The sequence below is a fragment of the Capricornis sumatraensis genome, chromosome 1 (assembly GCF_032405125.1).
Source record: "Capricornis sumatraensis isolate serow.1 chromosome 1, serow.2, whole genome shotgun sequence".
NCBI lineage: Eukaryota > Metazoa > Chordata > Mammalia > Artiodactyla > Bovidae > Capricornis > Capricornis sumatraensis.
Window position 1 is genome coordinate 26,893,821 of NC_091069.1, and position 26,356 is coordinate 26,920,176.

Genomic DNA, 26,356 nt, shown 5'->3' on the forward strand with positions numbered 1-26,356 from the left:
CTGATACTTGATAGAACATGTAACAAATGCTACACACTGGACATACTTCAGATAAAATATGAACTGAGCTAAGAATTATTCTCTCCTTATTTTCATTGAGGGCACCCTGCTCAGATGCCCTTATAAGCCCTTAGCACACTTTATTTGCCTTGTCTATTGAAATTAGGCCTTTAATAGTTGTTCCTGGAACAAAATGATATATTGCAACTTAGAATATGGAAAAGGTAAGATAAAATATGATGAAATATCAAACAATAAAGATGGTTTTGACAAAACTTTGATAATTCATCTACATAAGGATTTTAAAAATCATTTGTCTGGGAATGCAATTCAATATTATATTCAGTTTATTTTAGAATAGTTGTCTTTATCTGAAAGTCAATACTCAAATGTCACCAAATTACTGAGTAATTACTTTCTTAATCTAGTTTGCATATATTGAGAGGTAACACATTGGTCAAGTCATAGAGTATACTCTGAGACTTATGTGAAATTGTAATTGCTTCCAACTATTATTGAAATCTCTTTTCAAAGACCCCAAAGCAGATTTTATCACTCTTATATTTCAAGTGATCTTAATTTCTAACCTTGAATCCTCAGACTCCTTCCATTTCTTCCAGAGGTGGAAGAATCTTAATAAAGACTCTAATGGCATCAGTGTGTCCCAGTGTCCCTCAGGCTTAAATAGAATATTCCTTCTTCCCTGACACTGTGACCCTCAGTGCCTGTGGAAAGTTCAAGACGCAGGAACACAAGTCATCCTCAGGCTCACTATTTGGTGGGGGCATCAAATACTCACCAAACTGTATTATAGTCTTTTTGTGACATGTATCAGAGAACAGGTTAGTACAGGTTCTCAAAAGGTACTGGGATGAGAAAGGTCGATCGTAGTTTAGGAAGGACCTCACAGAACAAAAGATATTTAAGAAGCCTTAGTGGGAGATATCGATTGGCCTAAGACATGTGAATATATTTTCAGGCTTAGGGGCCAGTATGATGTAAAATTACATCGTATATTCTCAAAAGTGGCAAATAGTGTTATAATGAAAGAATACAGGATGTTTGCAGAGGAGTCACTAGGATGAGCCTGCAAAGCATGGTTGAAAACACACTGAGGACCCTTGAAGTCTTTGCATGCATAATAATGAGGTAGTCTTTTTCTTACAAGCAGTAGGAACTTAATAGGTTTTAAGCAAGACAATGGCCATAAGAAATGTCTAATTTAGAATGGCATTGTGTAGAGGATGACACTTGTCAAGGATGAAATGGAACATGTAGAAGATAGCTTCACAGGTAATGCAGTTTTGAGCTTGCTCCTGGAGGGAGATACTAAGTTTTAATAAGAAAAGATAGGGACTGGGAAGGGAAGTTTTGCTGTTGCTGGAATAGTTTTTACAGCAATTCCTGTATTACAGAAACTACTGCTCTCTCCAAGCATGTCCTGTGCAAGCCTAGGGCTGGGAGTGACCACTCTGTGCCCTGAATTCCCAGGTTTCATACCTGGCTAATAGAGTCCATACGTTGGGACGCAGTATACAATTCTCACAAGAAATTACCAAAGGAAAATCTCTTCCAGAGTTGCAGGAGAAATCGTCTTCAAAGTCATCTTAAGAACCACGTGAGAGAGAACCTAGCCTTCCTGCTGGCTTGTGAGGACAACAAGGGGCCTTGTATTTATATCTTGTCTGTGGTGATAGAAGCAGACCTATGCATGTGATAAAATTGCTGAGAACCTAACACACACACACACACACACACACACACACACACACACACACACTCATAAAACTGAGAAATCTAAATAAGACCAGAGGATTATACCAATGCCTATAAAACCTAGCTGTGATATCGTACTACAGTTTTGTAAGACATTGCCATTTGGGGAAACTGAATAATGAGTGCATGGGGTATCAGTATTATTTCCTAAAACTGAATGTGAATCTACAGTGATTTCAAAATAAGTTTCACTTTTTAAAAACTGGGCCAGTGGGCCATGATTGAAAAATGAAAGTTCTTTCTATACTGCTTTCCTCTACTGTAGAGACTGGAGATTTAAAGGCATCTTACCTTGAGACTAGGGCTCCAAATGTGATATAGATTTTAGATGCATTTCTGGGATGTGAAGAAGGTGGATGAAATGAACATGAACATGAAGATCTAGTTAGACCCTTCCACTCTCCTACTCCTGGTTTGAGCAGACATCCTGGTGTCTAATCACTATTCAGTTCAGTTCAGTAGCTCAGTCTTGTCTGACTCTTTGCGACCCCATGGACTGCAGCACACCAGGCCTCCTTGTCCATCACCAACTCCCAGAGTTTACTCAAACTCATGTCTATTGAGTCAGTGATGTCATCCAACCATCCCATCCTCTGTCGTTCCCTTCTCCTCCTCTACCTTCAATCTTTCCCAGCATCAGGGTCCTTTCAAATAGGTCAGTTCTTTGCATCAGATTGCTGAAGTATTGGAGTTTCAGCTTCAGCATCAGTCCTTCCAATGAATATTTAGGATTGATTTCTTTTAAGACGGACTGGTTGGATCTCCTTGCAGTCCAAGGGACTCTCAAGAGTCTTCTCCAGGACCACAGTTCAAAAGCATCAATTCTTCAGCCCTCAGCTTTCTTTATAGTCCAACTCTCACATCCATACATGACTACTGGAAAAACCATAGCTTTGACTAGATGGAACTTTGTTGGGAAAGTAATGTCTCTGCTTTTCAATATGCTCTCTAGGTTGGTCATAACTTTCCTTCTAAGGAGTAAGTGTCTTTTAATTTCATGGCTGCAGTCACCATCTGCAGTGATTTTGGAGCCCCAGAAAATAACATCTGTCACTGTTTCCACTGTTTCCCGATCTATTTGCCATGAAGTTATGGGACCAGATGCCATGATCTTTGTTTTCTCAATGCTGAGTTTTAAGCCAAATTTTTCACTCTCCTCTTTCATTTCCATCAAGAGACTCTTTAGTTCTTCTTCACTTTCTACCATAAGGGTGGTGTCATCTGCATATTTGACGTTTTTTATATCTCTCTCAGCAATCTTGATTCCAGCTTGTGCTTCATCCTGCCCAGAATTTCTCATGATATACTCTACATATAAGCTAAATAAGCAGCAAGACAATATGCAGGCTTGACATACTCCTTTCCTTATTTGGAACCAGTCTGTTGTTCCATGTCCAATTCTAACTTTTACTGTCTGACCTGTATACCGATTTCTTAAGAGGCAGGTCAGGTGGTCTGGTATTTGCATCTCTTTAAGAATTTTCCACAGTTTGTTGTGATCCACACAAAGGCTTTGGCATAGTCAATAAAGCAGAAATATATTTTTTTTCTGGAACTCTCTTGCTTTTTCGATGATCCAATGGATGTTGGCAATTTGATCTCTGGTTCTTCTGCCTTTCTAAATCCAGCTTGAATATCTGGAAGTTCATGGTTCACATACTGTTGAAGCCTGGCTTGGAGGATTTTGAGCATTACTTTACTAGTATGTGAGATGAGTGTAATTGTGTGGTAGTTTGAGCATTCTTTGGCATTGCCTTTATTTGAGATTAGAATGAAAACTGACCTTTTCCAGTCCTGTGGCCACTGCTGAGTTTTCCAAATTTGCTGGCATATTGAGTGCAGCACTTTCACAGCATCATCTTTCAGGATTTGAAATAGCTCCACTGGAATTCTATCACCTCCACTAGCTTTGTTCGTAGTGATGCTTTCTAAGGCCCACTTGACTTCCCATTCCAGGATGTCTGGCTCTAGGTGAGTGATAACACCATCATGATTATCTGGGTCATGAAGATCATTTTTGTATAGTTCTTCTTTGTATTCTTGCCACCTCTTCTTAATACCTTCTGCTTCTGTTAGGTCTGTATAATTTCTGTCCTTCATTGTGCCCATCTTTGCATGAAATATTCCCTTGGTATCTCTAATTTTCTTGAAGAGATCTCTAGTCTTTCCCATTCTATTGTTTTCCTCATTGATCACTGAGGAAGGCTTTCTTATCTATCCTTGCTCTTCTTTGGAACTCTGCATTCAAATGGGTATATCTTTCTTTTTCTTCTTTGCTTTTTGCTTTTCTTCTTTTCAAAGCTATTTGTAAGTCCTCCTCAGACAGCCATTTTGCTTTTTTGCATTTCTTTTTCTTGGGGATAATCTTGATCCCTGTCTCCTGTACAATGTCAGGAACCTCCATCCATAGTTCATCAGACACTCTGTCTATCAGATCTAGTCCCTTGAATCTATTTCTCACTTCCACTGTATAATCATAAGGGATTTGATTTAGGTCATACCTGAATGGTATAGTGGTTTTCCCTGCTTTCTTCAATTTAAGTCTGAATTTAGCAATAAGGAGTTCATGATCTAAGCCACAGTCAGCTCCCGGTCTTGTTTTTACTGACTGTATAGAGCTTCTCCATCTTTGGTTGCAAAGAATATAATCAATCTGGTTTCAGCATTGAACATCTGGTGATGCTCATGTGTAAAGTCTTCTCTGTGTTGTTGGAAGAGGGTGTTTGCTGTGACCAATGTGTTCTCTTGGCAAAACTTTATTAGACTTTGCTGAGCTTCATTCTGTACTCCAAGGCCTAATTTGCCTGTTACTCCAGGTGTTTCTTGACTTCCTACCTTTGCATCCCAGTCCCCTATAATGAAAAGAACATCATTTTTGGGTGTTAGTTCTAGAAGGTCTTGTAGGTCTTCATAGAACCATTCAACTTCACCTTCTTCAGCATGACTGGTCAGGGCATAGACTTGGATTACCATGATATTGAATGGTTTACCTTGGAAATGAGCAGAGATCATTCTGTCATTTTTGAGATTGCATCCGAGTACTGCATTTTGGACTCTTTTGTTGACTATGATGGCTACTCCATTCCTTCTAAGGGATTCCTGCCCACAGTAGTAGATATAATGGTCATCTGAGTTAAATTCACACATTCCAGTCCATTTTAGTTCACTGATTCCTAAAATGTCTATGTTCACTCTTGCCGTCTCCCATTTGACCACTTCCAATTTGCCTTGACTCATGGACCTGACAGTCCAGGTTCCTATGCAGTATTGCTCCAACTACTATTAGCTTTGTGGTGTCAAGAAGCAATGCATGGGCATCAATCATTTTCATCAGTGTTCATGTAACAGACATTGTGTGGCTCCATACATAGCAGTTCTGAAGACAGTTTCTGGGTTCTTGGGTTATGAATAAGATTGGTTGTTCCTAAGACCAATTCTTCCTTTTCCCAGTTGTGAGAGAGGTGCCAGCTCCCCCGATGGGCCAGTTCAAGGGTATTGCTCTGGGAGACCTACCTAAAGATTCCCAAGGTTTCCCTGAGTAAGAAACCTTGTACTTCTTTTCAGGACATCTGTTATGCCTAGGAGAGCTAAAGTGAGATTTCTGTTTGTTTGTTTTGTTTTTATCTTCAACTGAACTCCAATGCTGATGCCCTGTGACTTTACAAACCCATCATTCTTCCACAGTATTCCCACTCCCCAAAACAAGATATCTTCAGTCTACTAGCCTAAAAATGTCTACAGCCACTTAGCTAAAATCACAGAATGGTCCAAGGAAGTTTCTAACAGGTAGAGTTCTCTGGGGTGTTATCTGAAAGTGAGAAGAAAAAGCAGGAGGAAACAATAGGGTCATGGTTATGCAACATTTTTGAATGGGAGTATTACTTATGGCAGCACAGGTGAAATGTTCCAGAGAAAGCTTGCATGAGTACATGCGCAGTCGCTTCAGTTGTGTCTGACTCTGCGACTCTGTGGACTGCAGCCTGCCTGGCTCCTCTGTCCATGGGATTCTCCAGGCTAGAATACTCGTGTAACTTGCCATGCCTTCCTCCAAGGCATCTTCCTGATGCAGGAATCAAACCCTCATCTCCTGTGACTCCTGCATTGCAGGCAAATACTTCACTGCTGAGCCACCAGGGAAGCCCCGGCTTAAGGAGTACTAGATGCTATTTCAATTAAATTGCAATTATGTCCAATGAATAAACCTTCAGATCTATTGTAGCATGATGATTACAGACAGCAACAGGCAATTTGCAAAGATAATAGATTTTAGGTGTAATAGCCACACACACAAAGATGACAGTGAGAGGAGATAGATATGTTAATTCGCTTGTCTTAATCATTTCACTATGTATCTCAAACCATAGTATTTTCTTTCTTCAATATATATCATTATTATTAAAATATAATTTTCTGTAATTGCAAATGCATTCAAACTCTTCAGAGTTTTATTATATTTGTTCCTTCTTGGTGAAAATCTTGGTGTGATTGTGCTGTGCATCCCCACAGGAAATTAAAAGCAGCTGAGGGGGGAGTTAAGCTCCTATCTGTTTCCCTTGTGGTATTCTTTCCCTTCATCTCTTAAAAGTTTAAGAGTCTCCCTTCCACAGTAAGTAGAATGAAATGGAGGTGTGCTTGCAGGCCAGGTAAATGGGCCAGCTAGAACCAAAGAGGTTGGGCGCTACAGTTGTGGTGTTAGTGAGACTCTGTGGCTTTCATGTTTAGAGAAGGGAGGCTTCCAGCGGCTGGACCCTGGAGGAAGGCCGCCTCCTCTATGGCCTGAGCTTCCCTGTGTGTTTCTTCCCTTTCCCATTCTCCCCACCCACCTTTCATCATCCTCAGAAGCCCATGTGTGTGAAAAGCAACAGAGGAATGTGGGTGGGTTGACTTGTATAATTAAATCCATGTTGCATCGTGTTCTTTAGAATTAATAAGGAATTCATCCCATTGAAACTCACCATGACATCTTCCCTCTGACTCAGATTTCTTTTGCTTTTCTCTCCTTTCCTCAGCTAAAAGCATTAGACATGGGGCTATGGTTCAAATTAGTATCTTACATTTCTCTCCTCTTTTTTTTTTTAATTGAACTTTTCTGTTCAGTGAAGAGTTTAGTTTGTTTAGATTACATTTTTTTCTTCTACTTGTTCACCAGTGTCATTTTTTTTTTCCTTCCTTCCCTTGGGAAATGTGCACAGCAAAGGAGCTAATATGAGAGCTCTTTATCTCGCTTTTGACTGCAAAGTTGGAGAAAGCACTGCTGGCCAAAGCTTGCTAATCCAGGCACTGTCCTTTGAGGCTATTCATTCTTTGGACCTTCATATCCTGACACCATGAAAACCATGCTCTCATAGATGTCCAGAGGGAGCTGTGTCTGCGAGGCCACAAGACAGAGAAGAACAGGGAATAAACCGTACTTCTAAATTCCTGGGTCATGTTGCGAAACACCTTTTTATTGGGGGCAATAATCTGACTTCATTCCCTTATAAAAGTGGATTTATGTGATGGATACGTGATATATATTTTTCTGCCACTGTTCTTGTGGGACAGAGGTTGTATCAGCTAGGATTAAATTCAACTGTGAGTAACATAAACCCGAAATAACAGTGGCTTAAACCTGATAAAAAGTTTTTCCTTCTTTATGTAGAAGACCGGCTGTAGCCGTCCAGGGTTGGGATGCTGGCTCGTTTCCATGAAGTCTCCCTCACAAATCTAGGCCACTGAATGGCTCAGAGTGTGGCCCTCATCTTCATGGTCCAGGTAGGTATTCACATGTTCATCTTAAGGATATTTGGGCTTTCTGGGTGGTTCAGATGGTAAAGAATCTGCCTGAAGTGTGGGAGACCTGGGCTTGATACCTGAGAGGATCCCCTGGAGAAGGGAATAGCAACCTACTCCAGCATTCTTGGCTGGGAAATTCCATGGAAAGAGGAGCCAGGTGGGCTAGAGTCCACGGAGTGGCAAACAGTTGAACACAACTGAGCAACTAATACATTCGCTTTCTGCAGAACATTCCCATGAACCATCTGAAAGAGCTCATCCTCTGGCTTGGCTTTATAGGTTCCTGATAACCACAGAGGGCAGGAGATTCGGGGCTTTGGAGTGAGACCAACACAGGCTTGAGTCTAGCTATGCTGGCCTAATGGACTTGCACATTTGAACAAACCGCTTAGCCTCTATGAGGTTGTATGTAATGTAGATATGCTTTCTCATATGTACAAAGGAAATTACATATCTTAGAGCCATAAGAGGATAGAAGAAAATATATTAAAGAATTGGCCTTCTGATTAGCATAATAACAGACAGCATTCTACAGAGCTTTTAAATTTCTCGCTGAGAGGTGTTTCTGTTTTAAAAGAAAATAATTCTGTGTTTAGAAACTGGTGATTTTCCCCTCCTGAGAACATCCCCCAGAATGGGCTGCAAGTTCTTTACAAGCCCTTCTCCCAATTAGAAAAAAAAAAAAAGCTGATGTGAAGCGGACAACCCTCTTGGTCATTCTACCTTCCTTGAGGCAAGTTTCATTCTCCTCTGTGGTGGATACAGTGAATTAATGGTAAATATCCATTCCCCATTCCCTTCTATTGTGGTATTTTTTAAAACGGCAAGTTGAGAAAGAAAATAGTATAAATATTGTGATAGGCAAAGATGTAGGGGTAAGAAGTATTCCTAAACTACTTGAAAAATAAATTCTACATTGAATTTTTCAAAAGTTCAAATAAAACCTTGCAAGTTGAGAAATCCATTGGTGGGTCATGAAATCAATTTAGTGGATCATGACCAGCACTTTTCAATGAAAGAATAAAATAGAGGTTAGAAAAAATCAGGGCACATCACAAATAGTTAATACAATTTTTCATGAAATGGGTTTCATATGTGTGAGTGTGTTCATATATGTGTATTCTGTGTTATTAAGTAAAATGTGTTTCTTAGAATGGGTTGTGAATCCTGAAAAGAATAATAAAGTCAGAGGAATCACTCTACCTGACATTGAAGCTTATTATGTAGATATAATCATTAATACAGTGTGGTATTTGCAGAAAGAAAGATGCATAGATCACTGCCACAAAATAGAGAACCCAGGATAGACCTTCATAAATATGCCCAACTGATTTTTTATAAAAGTGGGGAAACAATTTAAATGGAGGAGAATTCAACTGGCTTTTTCAATTCAAATGACCTTTTTAAAAAATGCCCAACGAAGCTTGCCATCACATCTGCATTCCAAGTAGCAAGGGGAAGACAAGAGAAGCTAACCAGTGTGCCCGCTGTCTTTTAAGAAAAATACCTCGGAACTTCCCTTGGATCTTTGTCTACATCCCACTGGCCAGAATGTAGTCACATAGCCACATCAACTGTAAGGAAATTTGAGAAATGTCTTCAGTCTGAACATCATGACCAGTTAACATTTCTACTACTCCATAGAATTAGAGAAAAATAGATGTTGGTTGCTATCTGTGCTACCCAGAAACATTGTGCAAGTATGGAATTCCATCTCTCCCGGACATCAAAATGAAATTTCTGCAGCACATATTTGATCTCTGAGTCAAAACCTCAGATACCTCCTCAATACATATAGAGTCAAGCACAAACTCCTTCATAACGATATTTAGGTTCTTGAAAATTGGTCCAAACCCAGATTTCTATCCATTCTCTGTCCACCACATTCTCCCAAAAGCTAAGACTCTACCACCTCAGTGATCCTACTCAAACTACTCTAGCGGGTGGTATTCCCACACCCACCCACCTCCTATATCTGATGGACAATGCCTCAGCCTTGTAGAGCTAGTGAAATCAGCATTTCCTCTCCATGATGCTCTTACTGACTCCTCAAACCCAACAGAAGTAACTGTTCCCTTCTCTAAGCTTTCATTAACCTATATGCATGTCAATCTTGGAGTTTCCCCGGTGGCGCTAGTGGTAAAGAACCCACCTCCCAATCAGGAGACATAAGACACGTGGGTTCAAACCCTGGGTCAGGAAGATCCCCTGGAGGAGGGCATGACAACCCACTTCAAACTCACTTCAGTATTCTTGCCTGGAGAATCCCATAGGCAGAGGAGCCTGGCAGGCTACAGGCCATTGGGTTGCAAAGATTCAGACACAACTGAAGCGACTTAGCATGTATGCATGCACACGTCAATCATGGCACTTAATCTCATGTCTTACTGAGACTTACCTGGTTTTTGCTTTTTGATTTTGTTTTGTTTTTGCTGGGGACTGAAAGCTCCTCCAATACCAGGCCTATTTTTCAGATAGTCTGTGTTCACAGATCTTAGAATCGCTCCACATCCTTCAAATTATTTGTTGAATTGTTGAGAGGTTTCTTGAGGTCAAAAAAGAAGAAAGAAAAAGTATCTATTTACAACAGGTGCTCTTTGAAAGGACAAAGCTGATATTTCATAGGTTCTGTTGTGAAGAAATAATCTGTGCTTAGAACTGCTTAAAACGGGTAGGGTGAAAGGGATGATTCCTTGACATCTTGAGATTCCTATTTTACTACAGTGAAAGGGTCAGGTTCACAGTCAGTCACAGGAAAGTCCTCCTGCACTTCACGTTCCCTTCGTGGGCACACCTGTCTGCTTGAGGGAAGGAGGTTGTCTTCAGAGTGGGCATGCAAGGACAGCTTCAGAAAGAATCATTGCTCTGATCATATATCTGGAAGAAAATCCTCTTCTCTCTAAGGGAAACAGAAGTTTTATTCTTGGAAGCCATGCTTTTTAAAATTAATTTATTTATTTTAATTGGAGGCTAATTACTTTACAATGTTGTAGTGGTTTTTTCCATACATTGAATCAGCCACGGGTGTACATGTATTTCCCATCCTGAACTACCCCCCGACCTCCCTCCCCATCCCATCCCTCTGGGTCATCCCAGTGCACCAGCCCTGAGCACCCTATCTATGCATCGAACCTGGACTGGCAATCTGTTTCACATATGATAATATACATGTTTCAATGCTATTCTCTCAAATCATCCCACCCTCACATTCTCCCACAGAGTCCAAAAGTCTGTTCTTTACATCTGTGTCTCTTTTGCTGCCTCTCATATAGGGTCATCATTATCATTTTTCTAAATTCCATATATATGCTTTTTTGCATAAAAGACTTTTATATTTCATTATTATTTGTAAATTTGTGCTTGGCATCCTTCTCAAGAGTAAAATTTATTCTATGGTTTTTGTCTTTTGAGAGGTGAGGACATTTAAATAAAAAACTTTATCCCCATTAAATAACACCTCCCACTTCCCCCTTCCCCAGCCCCTGGCAACTACCATTCTACCCTCTTCTACTACTACGAATCTGACCATTTTAGGTTCTTCATATAAGTGGAATCAAGCACTATTGTCCTACTATGACTGGCTTATTTTACATTCCATAATGCTCTCCAGGTTCATCCACACAGTCACATATGGCAAGATTTCCTTTTATTTTTTAAGGTTGAATCATAACCATTGTGGGGCCACCCTGGTGGCTCAGACAATAAAGAATAAGCCTGCAATGCGGGAGACCTGGGTTCAATGCCTGGATGGGGACGATCCCTTGGAGGAGGGTATGGCAACCCACTCCAGTACTCCTGCCTGGAGAAGCCTCATGGACAGAGGAGCCTGGCAGGCTGCAGCCTAGTGAAGTCATAGTGAAGTCGCTCAGTCGTGTCCGACTGTTTGCAACCCTGTGGACTGTGGTCTATCAGGCTCCTCTGTCCATGGGATCTTCCAGGCAATAGTCCTGGAGTGGGTTGCCATTTCCTTCTCCAGGGGATCTTCCCAACCCAGGGCTCGAACCCAGGTCTCCCACATTGTAGACAGACGCTTTACCATCTGAGCCACCAGGAAAGCCAGCCTATGGGGTCACAAAGAGTCGAACACGGCTGAGCTATTAAGCACAAACACACAAAACTATCATATGTATATACTACCTTTTCTTCATTGAGGGACATTTAGATTGTTGCCACATCTCGGCTGTTGTGAATAATGCATGCCTTCCTTTTCTGGATGAAATACCAGGTGACATTCTTCATGGGTGACGTTCTCCAAATGCAATCCCACTGTTAATCGGCTTTCTTGAGCCTCAGTCTGATAAAACTGCAACATTTAGATCTACATGAACCCCTTTTTAGTTCCGTCCTCTAACTGGATCAGCACCGTGACTTATCTGAACCAATAGATTGTGAACAGAAGTGACATGAGTCACCTCCAGTCATGATAGGTAAGATCCAGTGTCTCCTATCTTTGTCTTCTCATGAGGGACACCTGTTCAAATGAAATAGTAACAAACTGGATTTTACATGAGTGTGAAATGAAACTTTGATGTATTATTAGGCCACTGAGATCAGGAAGTCTGTTATAGCAGGTAGAATTAATAACTATCTCTAATATACTGACAGTGTAAGGCTATTGGGCGGATTAAACAGATCATTTAAACATAAGCTCAAGCCCTGTGTTTGAGAAAAAATATACATCAGTCATATGGTAAAGTAAGATTGCCATTGTGTGATAAAATGGTTACACTGAAAGAATAATACTGCGACTTCCCGGGCAGTTCAGTTGTTAAGGCTGCACCTTCCAATGCCAGGGATGTGGGTTTAATACACATGCCTCTTGGTTAAAAAGCCAAAACATAAAACAAGCAATGTTGTAACAAATTCAATAAAGACTTTTAAAATGGTCCTTATATAAAAAATATTTTAAAAATACAGAAAAATGTCTAGAGGACAGGAACTCTTGGTTCGAGAGTTGTAGAACTTTAGACCTGGACTTAGAAGTCCTTTAATCTTGTAGTTTTCAAACTTGTGTGATTACAAATCTCAAGTTCTTAGGAGGAATACAGATTTCTAGGTCTTGCCCCCAGTTATGATTCATTATCATCTCTAGGGGAGGTTTTGTTGGTTTTTACATGGAAGGAAAGTGAGTCACAATAGGTTAATGACGTTCCTAATAACCTCAGATATGCAGATGACACCACCCTTATGGCAGAAAGTGAAGAGGAGCTAAAAAGCCTCTTGATGAAAGTGAAAGAGGAGAGTGAAAAAGTTGGCTTAAAGCTCAACATTCAGAAAATGAAGATCATGGCATCTGGTCCCATCACTTCATGGCAAATAGATGGGGAAACAGTGGAAACAGTGTCAGACTTTATTTTGGGGGGGCTCCGAAATCACTGCAGATGGTGATTGCAGCCATGAAATTAAAAGATGCTTACTCCTTGGAAGAAAAGTTATGACCAACCTAGATAGCATATTCAAAAGCAGAGACATTACTTTGCTGATGAAGGTCCATCTAGTCAAGGCTATTGTTTTTCCAGTGGCCATGTATGGATGTGACAGTTGGACTGTGAAGAAGGCTAAGCGCTGAAGAATTGATGCTTTTGAACTGTGGTCCTGGAGAAGACTCTTGAGAGTCCCTTGGACTGCAAGGAGATCCAACCAGTCCATTCTGAAGGAGATCAACCCTGGGATTTCTTTGGAAGGAATGATGCTAAAGCTGAAACTCCAGTACTTTGGCCACCTCATGCGAAGGGTTGACTCATTGGAAAAGACTCTGATGCATGGAGGGACTGGGGGCAGGAGGAGAAGGGGACGACCGAGGATGAGATGGCTGGATGGCATCATTGACTCGATGGACGTGAGTCTGAGTGAACTCCAGGATTTGTTAATGGACAGGGAGGCCTGGCATGCTGCAATTCACGGGGTCACAAAGAGTCGGACACGACTGAGTGACTGAACTGAACTGAACTGAAGGCCACAGAACTGATTCTTTAGCATGCTGGGACTAGAACCCAGCTTCCACGAAGTCAAATTCTTTACTTCTGGGCTCACATAATAATGTTCTAATAGAGCAAGGCCGAGACTGACCTTTTGTCCCTGTTTTTCTGATAAATCATGTCAAGACCTGCAAATGATTTTACCCCTTAACAATGAAAAGAAGATGTAATTTTAAAATTACCTTGGATGTACAGTAAAAGCAGCATTCCCATAATCAATCATCCAAAATCATGGGGTTATTTGGAGCTATTTGAAGGAAAGTAAATTGAAAACATGTTTTTAAACAATGCACCAAAGAGTTATCAAATCATAAACATCTAGATTACTTTAACATGTTGATTATTCCACATTTAGGATCTCTTTACAAAGTAACTCTGGACATGAAGAGACCTGGAAAATTCAATGAATCCCTTCCTAAGTTGTTAACTGTATTGGGTTTAATCATTTGGCCTGTGGGAACATGTGTTAAACTAAATATATACATATACATATACATATACATATATATATACACACACATACACACACACTCACACACATATGTACACACATACTTTTTGGAGCTATTGTTCACACTTTTCGCTATGTATAAGACATGGAGGCCTGTTACTAAGATATGTCTCTGAGGATGTAGAAACAGCTTAGGGAAAGCAGTGGTATAGCATTGAACACATTAAAACCTATCTGGAATCTTAGAAATCAAATACACAGGCATTCCATATAACCCTTGGGTTTTAAAATAATTTCTGAACCTGAAAATTCATAACTAAATAATGGCACCACATTTATGACATTAAATGCCTTAAACCATTTGTTTATTATTATATGTGGATTTTAAGTTTTATGTTTAAGAAAATTGAAAGCCTACCCTTTTCTCCCCCACTTCAAGGGGTGATATACCAATTACCTTTGAGAGTCTTTGTTTTTCTCACCAGAAGAGAGCTAAACCAAGACTGAAATTTACATTAAGACATCTCTTTGGTTATCAAATCTTTGATCGTACACTCTTGTTAAACTAAACCAAATTAAATTAATCTTTGTTGAAAAATAAATGATGTAATTCCTGGAGGGTCCTGTTTTACTCCCAAGATGGTGTTCTGGTTTTTCTAAGTAGCTTAGAAGAAAGCAAAGGCTGAAATGGCTCTTGAAACTGAAAAGAGGAAATTGCCTTGAGTGTGGCAGGTGTCTAGAAGGAACCACTATTCATGAGTGATCCATGACCTAAGGGGTCATCATCATAAGACTAAATTATATGTGCATTCTTCCTGAGACCGGATTCAAAGACTGCACTCTAAAATTAATCTAGATGTTATTTCTTCTTTGAGCTCTAAAACGAGCCCAGGGAAGATTAGAAGTCATTCATCTGACTCTGAGAATCACAGCGCATCCTCTGACTTTTCCTGGAATGGATTCCTTATGTGGACGCAACTGAGTTGAATTGCATCTGGTTATTGTTTTTAGAGAACTTTGCTGAAATTCAAACTGAGCCCATGTATTGTGAGCTGATTTATCAGCGCCTGCCCATATGAGAACCAGGATGAAACTGGGAGCCCTGACAACTAGGAGTTTGCAGTGAGGGCCAGGTACATATTAAAATGGTATGGCTCTGGGGCCAGGAAGGGTAAACGCAATGCGCTCCCAGAAGGAGAAGTCTTCTCTTAGGGCCCTGACAAGGGTGGAGGGAGGGAGATAGAGTGACAACAACGTGGTGGAATGAAGATGGACTTTGAAATCATCTTTGAATCCTGAGTATGGCTCCACCATGGAGGACTTTGATGATTTGGGGTAAGTTTTATAACCACGCTGAGCCTCAATTTTCCTCCTGGTAAAATAGTTATAACAATGCCTGTGTTATGGAGTTGTGAGAATTAATGGGAACCTATGCCTAGGACCTGACATCTGGTAGGTCAGTGAAAAATAGAAAAGTGGTCAGTCTTCAATAATCTCATCGGCCAGTAACACGTACTGAACCTTCTCTATGGTTCAGCACTTTGCCGCTACTGATCCTGAGCACACAACTGGCATCACTGCATACACAGTAAATGTCATGGAATAACAAAATGATGACTGAACCCCTTTCAATGTTGACTGTCCGTGACCATGAAACAGAGAGGGCAAAACCACAGGGGAAGCGCCCATGCACTGGTGCACTGATGCTGGGGTTCTTCAATGCAGGCCAAGCTCAGGGTTTCTAGGATAAGGCCTCTCATCACTTTGTTTTCCTGCCCTTCTGTGGAGAGCTGTACCCCCAACCCTCGGGTGGTAGGCCTCATTGAGTGTTTTGTGGTCTTGCTTCTCCTGAGTCCAGAGGGTAAAAACTGAAACACAAACTAAAAATGTCAAGTTCGATTCTGCTCCAAGAGCTCCCGAGGGCTGGGCAGAGGGGTTTGCAATTTCACCGCAAAGCATTTACAAGGGCCGCGAACTCTGGCCGGACCAAGAATCCAGATAGCATAACCTCTGCAGACCCAGAGTGCCTCTGGATTGCAGGGGTCGGTAAAAGGGAAGGTTCTGGGGGGTCCTGGAAAAGACTCTTTCCACCTCGGTTCACCATCCTGCTATGCCTCAACCCCTGTGCAGCCAGGGCATACTTGGTTTCTGGTTTCAAAACGCAATTTTCACACGGCCCAGATCTCAACCCACCCTAATTTAAAGAAACAGGCGCTTGGCATGTGATCCAGAGAGATCAGCAGTGGCTCACATACAGCTGTGCACATCTGGCACACAGGTATGTGATTTCGCACGAAGATAAATTGTGTGGGGACCAAATGCACAGTTGTTAAACCAAAAATGAATTGCTTCTTGGAAGCAATCTTCCTGCACAGCAGGGCCTCTGCGTGAGCTTGATCTTTTTCATTAGGCCCTTCTCAGAAAGCACAGCTTTCTCCAGAAGGTCTGTGGGTGAAGCAAGGGCCATGCCCACACCTGCAGTGGGCCGTCTGCTGCTCCCTACAGAACTAGGATGCAATCTCTGACAACCGTGCTCAGGCAGCCTTCCTGAGGGAGTTCATCTGAGCTCAGGATCCAGGACGAGGTCAGATCCTTCCCTGATACGGCTTCACTTTCCATATATTGTATTTTGCTCAGGCGTTTGTTTTTCAGGGGAGAAGTCCTTTTGTGAACAGTTGCTGAAAGATTAGAGTCCTTCACCAAACTCGAGTGGACTTCCCAGGTAGTGCAGTGGTAAAGATTCTGTTTGCAATGCAGAAGACATAGAAGATGTAGGATCGATCCCTGGGTCAGGAAGATTCCCTGGAGAAAAAAATGGCAACCCACTCCAGTATTCTTGCCTGGGAAATCCCATGGACAGAGGAGCCTGGCGTGCTACAGTCCACAGGGTTGCAAAAGAGTTGGACATGACAGAGCACACCCACATGCACGCACCAAACTCAATGGACCAAGGAGTCTCCCTCCCTAGGGAACCTTATGGAGCTGATGGCATCCACCCCAAGGGAGCATCTTATACCTCTGTAGAGAACATCACACTCAGATGCTCTTCAGATCAGAAGTTCCACTTCAAGATGCTTCATCGGTCTGAAGAACGAACCTTAAATTAAGCAGTCTCCTGAATTCCATAAAGCACTGTTCTTCTGATTCAGTGGCTCAGTGACTAAGACATGGTGTCGAGTGTTCCATTCCAGGCTACATTTCACAATCTCAGCAACAGAAAGTTACTGGTTATTGGCACAAATGAATCAATATTTTTGAAGAAGATTCTTTCCATCTTTTTCCCATGTGATGCTACTGCAAGCAATGGTCTACCAATTTGACTTTATTTTTGTTTCTCAGTATCTTCCTCTCTCCCTCCCTCTTTCCCCACACCCTCATATTTAGTCATTTCTCTCATAAATGGAAATACAATCTATGTCTTATTCTGTTTGAGTCAGAGTATCAGATTAGCCATAATATCCATTACTGCAATGTTGTGTATGCTGGTTTTTGTCTAAAGTTTTGTATCCGTTTCCCAGCTGGGTGAACCCGGGGTCATTCTCTATAGTTACACTCAAGGTCTCACCTGTTTTATGACTCCTCCTCACATGGGAATGACTTTATTCTCTATGCTACCATTATACTTGATGCTTATGCATGTATTAACACATGTCAGCCTTATAATTATTTGTTAACACGTCTGCTTTCGCACCACACCATGAGCCTCTCCACATCAAGGACTTTCTGGTTCTTTCAGTTTCCAATTCCTAGCCCTGTTTCAGTACATAAATGTTTGGCCAATGAATACCAGTATAGCTCTTCCTTTCCTTGACATGACTTTGTTAGAACCCAGGCATCCCCAGTTTGTGAACTCCGTGATAGCCCAGGATACCAACACAATGGGTCTTCCATAAAACTGACCTGGACGTGACCCAGAAATCAAACAGAAAGCAGTCACACTCTGAGGCAACCTTCAGTGGCCAGAATTAGCTGGGGGCCCTCACAAGGAGCAAATAAGAAGAAACACGTGGGTAAGTGGGAGCTGGGCGAACTCTCTTTGTTCTCAATGTAGAGAATCCTAGAAAATGTGAGTATTTTTAGATCTCGTTGCTGGGACCAGGGTGTGTGCAGGGAGGCGAGTTACTATGGGAGCCACTGAGGGTATTCAGGGCCAGCTGCTGCCAGAGGTCCCTGAAGGGCTTCCAATGCAAGCTCCATCCACAGCAACGCCTCCCGACACATTGTCCCTATTAGCACACTCCATTTTGCCCATTTGTCCAGGCTTGCCTTGGATTGGTGGTTTACAGCTCTACTAAACCTCAGAGTGAGCAAAAGCCTTGAGGGGGAAGGTCTGTCTTCTGCAGAACTCAACATAAATTCTACACTTATGTGGGAACAGAAAACCAAGAAGAACTGAAAGCATGTATGAGTCTGCTGATTACAAAAGTCTACCCATCTATTTTGGCTTCCAGGGTGGCTCAGTGGTAAAAATTCCAAGCGCCAGTGCAAGAGACTTGGGTTCAATCCCTGGGTCAGGAAGATCCCCTGGAGGAGGAAGTGGCAACCCACTCCAGTATTCTTGCCTGAAAAACTCCTTGGACAGAGGAGCCTCATGGGCTACATACAGTCCATGGGGTCACAAAGAGTCGGGCACGACTGATGGACTTAGTACACATGCGTGTGTGTGTGTGCACGTGCGTGCACAAATACACACATCTATCTCTCTCTCTATCTCTCTATCTCTCTATCTATCTCTCTATCTATCTCCCTATCTATCTATCTATCTATCTTTCTATCTATCTATCTACCTATCTAATCTACCTACCTATCTGTTGGCTCATTTATCAACAGATAGTTGTTTTTCTATTAAGTTTCTAGGAATTCAATCCACCAAAATTACTCACCAAAATTAATGCCTGATAAATTTGTCAGTCACTCTCTTCCTGGTAGATGAGTTTTATCTCAGGCTCCAACCTGATAATAAAATCTCATAAGCGTGACAGCTCAGAAAAGAGTTTCCAAGAGGAGTTTTCCATGATTTCTTATCCTGACACCAAAAACTCCCTGCCCTTCACCTTGCACTTTATGGTCTCTCCTGCTGGCCTCTCTCCCAGGATTCCCTGAGTTCGCATGGGCTCTATCCCTACATGGTCTGCCTAGGGGCCAGGTACCAGCGCGTCTCAGGGATGGTTGTTCTGTTCCTTGCAGTGTGTGGAGAGAGATGTGGACACGTGGAGTCGCGGAAGAGATCACACAGCACTCTCTCATTGCTTCTACGGAAAAATCCATGTTGAAAAGGTAACCCTTGGAGGAGGTGACCAGATTCGATCAGAAGTATTTAGTCATCTAAAAATGTTTGGTTCTTGCTATCATGCACAGCACCCAATCAATAATAACAGCCCACGTTTCCAACTGAGGGAGTAAGAAGCCTGGCTGCCCATGTGCAACAAAGTGACAGCTTCCTGTATGCTTCATTTTAGCCTCTTCAGAGCTTTTACACAATAAACTAAAAATTGTTAAGTGTTGTTCTGGAGGGCAATGGAAAGAAAGTGAAGGTTGTGAGGAAGGAAGGAAGCACTGGATTTGGAATTAAAAAGTTGGAAACTCACTCCATTTTTCATTCTGCTACTTCAAAAAACCCCTTACCTTCTCTGAGCCTATGTTTCTTTCATTACAAAATAAAGAAAATCAAGCATACAAGTCCAGTTTGGTTTACTTTGTCTTTTCTCACTTTCTAGGGTCTTTACAAAAAACGATTTATTTGTAGAACCTAAAATTTTTATTTCCACTGCGCATATTCTGGCTTCTTTTCTCTTGTTTCTTTTCATGGATTTTGTTCAGAAGGATACTGTTGCACTGGGTTTCCTTTCAGTCCAATTACCAGTTTTGCTCTCTAGCAGCCATCGTGCCTGGGTGGGCCTGGGCCCGCAAAGCTAAGTCTGTTTTCGTGTTTGGGTTACTGATCCGTTTAGAGGAGCTATTCATTAAACACTTGCTAACTAAAATAATCGCCCTTCTCTTAAAACCAACACTGAGAAATGTTCTCTCTAAAAGTTCAGCCTATACTGAAAACCCCTCTGTATCCTGTGGTTAACAGAAACTGGTCCACTATGAACTGTTTTCCGAATTAGTTCCAGGAAGACCTCCTCTGTTGAGAAGGAGATACCAGTTATCAAGCAGCTTTCTTGGGCTGACCGGTCTTTAGGGCATCCATGTTAAAGTCTCATCTTCCATGGTGTTTGTGACATTCTTCAATCATATCTTTTCATCCAAACCACATCATTCCAAACCTCCAAGACCAGTTTCTTTCTTAGGAAATTGGGTAAATCTTGTAAGCTCCTTTCCTCTGTTTCTAAGAGTTTAGCAATCCCAGGAGTGTATCACGTACATGGTACTGTTTGAAATCAAGGTATTGTGAAATCTGGCCTTAGATATGAGTGGAGTCAGCAGTTGTCTGTTCTTAATGCCCTGGTGGCTCAGATGGTAAAGCATCTGCCTACAATGCGGGAGACCTGGGTTCCATCCCTCGGTCGGGAAGATCCCCTGGAGAAGGAAATGGCAACCCACTCCAGTATTCTTGCCTGGAGAATCCCATGGACAGAGAAGCCTGGTGGCTACTGTCCATGGGGTCTCAAAGAGTCAGACACGACTGAGTGACTTCACTATCTTCACTATTCACTAATGCCTTTTTTGCAAATATTTATTTATTTATTTTTGTCTGCGGTGAGTCTAAGCTGGACATGGCAGCTTCTCTCTAGTCATGGCAATGGGCTCCAGAGTGCCTGAGCACTGTAGTTGGCAGTGTGTGGACTTAGTTGCCCTGTGGCACACGTGATCTTCATTCCCCGACCTGGGATTGAATCCACATCCCCTGCAGTGGAAGGAGGATTCTTAATCACTGGACCACCAGGGAAGTCCCAGTTCCTAATGCATTTGAATTGCAGCTAAAAGAACAAGATACCTTCCCAGAGACACCCATGATGTGAAGTGCCACTGGCTCCCAGAATGCATTTCTGACTCCGGCCATATATATATGGTCCTAGTAACTTCTCACCCCAGGAATTCCAACAAACAGGTAGGGAGCCCTTATTGTAAATTTAAAGCAAAGAGAGTTCTTCTTTGTCTCCCATTGTTCTGCCTCATCTTGGTAGGATCGCCTTCTCTCTTTTCTCATCAGCAAATACACAAGATGATGCCACATATAGCATGGTCAAAGCTACTTTTTGGAAAAGAAAAAGACTATGTAAGGCCACTTATGATAAGTGGAGGATGACTGAAAGAATCTTAAAATGAGATATGGGGTGGGCAGCAGCCAAGTAGAGAAAAAAAGCTTCAACTAAAGGGACAGTGAAGTTACAGACAGCGGCCTTTGGCAGAAAGAAGAGCACAGAGCCTACAGTAACTCGCAGAGAATGTGAAACACTGGCTCTGCCGAACTTGGCTGAGCAAACGGTGTATTTGAGCCCCTTAGTTCCATGACACACCTTCAGCAAAATCTTAATGTGAGTCTACTTTCCTATAACAGAGAGCAAAGAGTTCTTGCCCAACTTAGACTCACCGCAGACAAAAAGGGGCTAGCTTCCTGACAGGCAGGTGCTTTCAGAAAACACCCCACAGCCTTCATGGGGAGAGGTGATGTGCGCCTTCTAGGGGAGGAGTAGGCCCACTGGTCCACCACTCCTGAGACACTCGGGCGGATGGAGGCCCTCAGTGCTCTATGTGCTAGACAGGGTGCCCATCTGCAGGTGTCTGAGCAGACAGCACTGAGAGGAAAAGTCTAGGGGCAGAGCAGGGGGTAGTTTAAGAATCTAGCTACTCACGGCTACTGTGAGAGTACAATTCATCAACTCCTAAGTGTTGAAAGTTTAGTCACTCAGTTGTGTCCGACTCGTTGCCACCCCTTGTGGCTCAGTGGGTGAAAAAATCTGCCTGCAATGCGGGAGACCTGGGTTCAGTCTCTGGGTTGGGAAAAGCCCCTGGAGAAGCGAAAGGCTACCCACTCCAGTATTCTGGCCTAGAGAATTCCTCGGAGAGTCCATGGAGTCGCAAAGTCAGACACGACTGAGCGACTCTCACTTCACTTCATGGACTGTAGCCCACCAGGCTCCTCTGTCCCTGGGAATTCCCAGGCAAGAACACTGGAGTGAGTAGCCATTCCCATCTCCAGGGGATCTTCCTGACCCAGAGATCAAAACTGGGTCTCCTGCACTGCAGGCAGATTTTTTACCATATGAGCCATTGTCCACAATAGCATCTCCTAAAACACAGTTTAAAGTAGTGTGCGGTCCTACTCCCTTGGGTCTTTCTTAGCCTAGAATTTAATCAAGGGCTTTAGGAGGAAAACTGGAAAGTGAAACAACTCATGGGTCCCAGAGTATACATTTTAAATGTTCAGAACTATGCAATCCACAAGTTAGTTTTTATTTATGAACAGCCCCAGTGAGAATAAACTAAGCAGAGGGCATAATACATGGCATCTTTATTTGAAGCAAACCAGGCAGTCTGGGCTGGCCATTTGTTTCCTTCAGGGACTTTGCATGTGTGTCTGCCATTCAATCAGCAACCTGTGATCCAATCAACCCAAACCCCAGGCCGCTTCCCATCAGAGTGCATAGTTTTACCAATTGTCCCCAGTTGCAATGAAGGCACTGTAACCTAAACCCAGTTGCCCAATGATGAGCCTGATATCCCTAGGAAAGACAGTGAGCACATGCAAAGTTGATTTGGTTGTGTCCACCTCTTTGCAACCCCATGGACTGTAGCCCACCAGGCTCCTCTGTCCATGGTATTCTCCAAGCAAGGAGTGGGTTCCCATGCCCTCCTCCAGAGGATCTTCCTGACCCAAGGATCAGACTCACGTTTCCTGTGGCTCCTTCAATGCAGGTGAATTCTTTACTGCTGAGCCGCTGGGGAAGCCCAGAAAAGAGGGTACCTACACCCTATCACCACAGCCTACCATCCTAAAAGTCAGAAACCCAGGTTCTTCCTAGGTGGCAACAGCCTCAGTGATGCTGAGGATGCCAACAAGAATCAGGAACCCTTGTTGCAGAATGGTGTAGCTTCACTTGAGAAATGACCATAGTTTATTCTGACTTGGGGAGCAGAAGAAGTATTTGCCACAATATTTCTATTAAGAACGTATCACCTGAACTTGCTTCATTTCTCAGGATTTTTCAACCAGAGAAATGCAATAGATGGTCTTCAATGGTTCTTCCTTCTGCAAGTGTGAAGGCTCCTTGTGGCATCGAACTGTCTCAAAGCTTACAGCCTCAGTGGCAGTTCTTTGACTTTTGTGATTTGTTTCAGATGAATTGACTTTTAAATAAATTAGCATTTTGCTTCTCCCAACAGTGTCTATGTGGATTTTAAGGTTCTCATACATACATGGAAAATACAGTTTATTCAGTCTACAGATAATCTTTGGTTTGTGTTAAAATGTACAGATGTCTGTGTTAATCCTACAGGTCCCGGTGGGAATCATGAAGACCAGACATTAGCATAACAGAATGTCTCACAATACACTGTGAAGACCAGAGAAATAAAGGTTGATTTTTACTTGATAGGTAGTCACCTATCTGTGACTGTTAGGTGAAACAACTACTTCTAAAAGTGCTGATTATAACTGGGGCAAATGGATTGGTGTCTATTATGAGTAACTAAAACTGTAAGCTCTACCCAGGTTCCCTTGTCTTTCATCCTTGATCAGCCACTGACTCAAGACATGGCTGAGGAAATGTCATGTTTTCCCAGTTTTATTGAGAAATGATCAACATACATCACTGTGGAAGCTTATGACATACAGCGTGATGGATTGATCTTTATCTATATCTATAATATGAAATGATAACCACAGTAGTTTTCTGCTAACAACCATCTCATATAAATACAATTTAAAAGAAGAAAAGGAAAAAATGTTCCTTCTAATGAAAGTTCCTTGGATTTCTTCTTCTAATAACATTCTTACGTATCATACAGCAGTGCTAATTACAGTTATCATGTTGTACATTACAACTCTAGTACTTTGTTTTCAAACTGGAAATTTGTACCTTTTGATGATCTTCTTCTAGTTCCATCTTCATCCGGTAACCACAAGTCTGATCTGTGAGTTTGGGGTCTTTTTGTTGTTGTTTGCTCTTGGCTTTATGTATTTATTTTTTGTTCTAAGAGTCCACATATGAGATCATACAGTACTTGTCTTGCTCCATCTTATTTCACTTAGCATAATGCCTTCAAGGTACATCCACATTGTTGAAAATGGTAGAATTTCCTCATTTTTATGGCTGAATAATATTCCATTTGTATATACACCAAAACTGCTTTATCCGTTCACCCATCAATGGAGATTTAGATTTTTCCGTGTCTTGTCTACTGGAAAGACTGCTGCTATGAACATGGGAGTACAGATGTCTTTTTGAGTCAGTGTTTTTGTTTTCTTTGGATGTTTCCCGAAGTAGAATTTATAGAGCATATGGTAGCTCTATTTTCAATTTTTTGAGGATCTTCCATTCTCTTTTCCACAGTGGCTGCACCAATTTACACCTCACTAGTAGTGCACAGGATTCATTTTTCTCCACATCCACACCAACTTTTGTAGTCCCCTCTCTCTTTTGATGACAGCCTTTCTAAGAGACCTGAGGAGATATCTCCCAGTGGTTTTAATTTGCATGGCAAATGCCATTATTGCTTCCTGAGACTCAGTTCTTCATATGGGACACAGTAGGTAGGATGTGAAATAGAACAGCAGTTCTAAATCCTTTTTGATTTATACATCTCATCAAAAATTTTATGAATGCTAAGAGTTGTCTCTCTGGAAAATACTTATATGCACAATGCTTACCGAATATGCAGGGGGCTCGTGGATCTTCCAGAGCCGTGGTAAGAACTCTTTTGGGTAAGAACCTCTGGGGTACCTGCAGCAAGGACCCTGTGGTTCTAAAGAGTCGTGGTTACACAGCCATGGAGCCATGATGGTCTCACTTTTATTTCAAGTACCTCCCTTGCAGAGAGATAATAGGAATCGGTTCCAGAGAGGCATCTGGAAAGCATGTAGCATGACCTCCAGCTGTGTTCAGTTTCAGTTTGTTCCAACTGGTGACCCTGCAGTGCTCTTTTTTTCTCTCCAACCCAGACATGCTCTGTCTCCCTGGCTGCCCTGTACCTTCCCTGGCCTTATAAAAATGATTGTGCCAAAGGCAAGCAGACTCCACCCAGGAGCAGGGCCTTACAGCAGTGTCTCCTACTAGGACAACTCTTTCAGCCGATTTGGAGATGTCCGTTTCCTCCTTATGGATTTGCTTCTCTTCCTAAAGGCCTCTTCATACTTGTGAGAATGGACTCTTTACAGGCATGTGTCAACCACTCAGGAGTGGAGGCAAGTCAGAGAGAGAACACATAGCTTCTGGGTGCTGATATCTTCAAGCTTCCAAGTCGATTAGGAGACTCTGTGACTTACACTGTGTAACAGAGGACTCTAGATGCTGGGCAAGATGTCCTTTCTTATACCAAGTCTCACTCCTTCAGGTTGATAGCTGCTAGAGTTTGCATCTCCCATTATCACATTGTCTGGTTGCTGGAAGACACAATATATGGTTTTTATCTGGATTTAGCTAAGCATCTGGAAGCTCAGAGATGTGGCTTAAACTGATAGCGAGGATGATGTTTACAAGCAGGAAGAAATAGGACAATGTCCAAAGAGAAACCCTTAACTGGTCACGGAAACTTGGGGACCTTTTCTTAGACTCCATCGTGGCCATTCCCCTATCATTACCCTGATCTGTGCTGTCTAATGCAGCAGCCACTAGGCACATTCACTACTTACATGAAAAATAAAACCCCTCAGCTGCACTAGCCACCTTTCAAGTGCTCAGTCATTACATATGGCTTGGATCTACTGGATTGGGCAGCACAGATATAGAACATTCCCATCACCACAGAAAGCTCTATCAGACCCTAGGGATCTATACAATGTGTTCAGTAAATATGCATTCTATGTCTGCACCTAGAAATGAACAATATGAGTTCCTGCTCTCAAGGGGGCTTATGGGGTATAGAGGCGGTCAACATAGGATGTTACCATTACAGTAGTCTGAGCTCCTGAGGTGGAGATGGGGGAGCTATTCCAAGCAGAAACAACAGCTTGAGACCTAAAATCATGGTGAATTCAAGAAGGGAGAAATTTTACTTTTTCAAATATTGAGTAAATGTGTCCAGTATGAAAAAAAAAAAAGTGGAACAATGACTGATCAACTGAAGATAGAAGATAGGCAAGGACTAGATTTGATGGGATTTGTATGCCATGCTTATTTGGTAGGTGTTTTAGAAAGGATAATTCTTCTACAATTTGATCTTTGGTTTTGATTTATTTGAGTTTTTTTTTTTTTCTCTCAAAATCAAATAC